Source organism: Staurois parvus, unplaced genomic scaffold (genome assembly GCF_062004578.1).
Source record: "Staurois parvus isolate SC_StPar_1 unplaced genomic scaffold, SC_StPar_1.0 ptg000335l, whole genome shotgun sequence".
Classification (NCBI taxonomy): domain Eukaryota; kingdom Metazoa; phylum Chordata; class Amphibia; order Anura; family Ranidae; genus Staurois; species Staurois parvus.
The window spans coordinates 385,903-386,792 of record NW_028318131.1 but is presented as its reverse complement, the minus strand read 5'-3'; the positions used below and the strand labels follow the sequence as shown (position 1 = coordinate 386,792).

General features: G+C 44.5%; 1 pseudogene; it reads left to right on the top strand.

The window, feature by feature from the left end:
• The first annotated feature begins 550 nt into the window (after positions 1-550).
• On the top strand, positions 551-666 carry LOC149457091 (U2 spliceosomal RNA; annotated as a pseudogene).
• The last annotated feature ends 224 nt before the right edge of the window (positions 667-890 follow it).

Sequence of the window (890 nt, the reverse complement as noted above, 5' to 3'; positions counted from 1 at the left end):
CAACATGTTTCAGCTTTTATCGTCTTCTTCAGCAGGTCAGAGGAATAGATGAATTCTGCAAAAATATAATAACCACAATAATAGAAAAACATACTGTAGTGTACATACAAACAGTTTTTTTGATATGCCTGAGGCATAATACTCCATAACTTACATAAATGAAAATAGTTAAAATAGCAAAACAAAATAAACAGAGAACGACACGCTGGGTGCAGCATAACTACTAAAAAAAAGTTTGGTGTGATGGTCAGGTGTCCACAAGTGTTTGGCCATATAGTGTATTTACATAAAGGTTGTTATGGAACAATACAGCGAAAGTCCATGTCGAGGTGCACTCCAATGTTCAGCCATATAGTGTATTTACATAAAGGGACACAAGGAACTTTCTACTACTTAAGACTTATGTAGCACTACCCCCTTAGGAGTCGCTGAGTTTTGGGTCTCCCTAAAGCTCTGCACAGCCAGGCAACACGCATTTTCTTCCACACTTTGCACTCAGTGTCTGTAAACAGTCCTTGAGCTTGGTTTTGTGATTTTATTACAGGGTTTAATCGCTTCTCGGCCTTTTGGCTAAGATCAAGTGTAGTATCTGTTCTTATCAGTGTCCAGTGGGGGTGCTCCCGACCATTCTAGCTTTGTGGGGATGGTTGTTGTATAGTACCCTCACTGGAATGATGGGGGTCCGGAAGGCTAGTACCGGAGGGACAGAAACCGGGGAGCGCCACGAGTTAAGCTGGAGCCCCGGGAGTAATTCCTCTGGGAAGACTGGAAAGACCCAGTACCTCCTGATTTGGACGGATCTACCTTGGTCTGGCCAGGGGCTGGGGACGCAAAAAGTCCGCAAACTCAGTGCCCCCTGGGGAAGACGCTCTCAGGGGTGTCACTAGTAA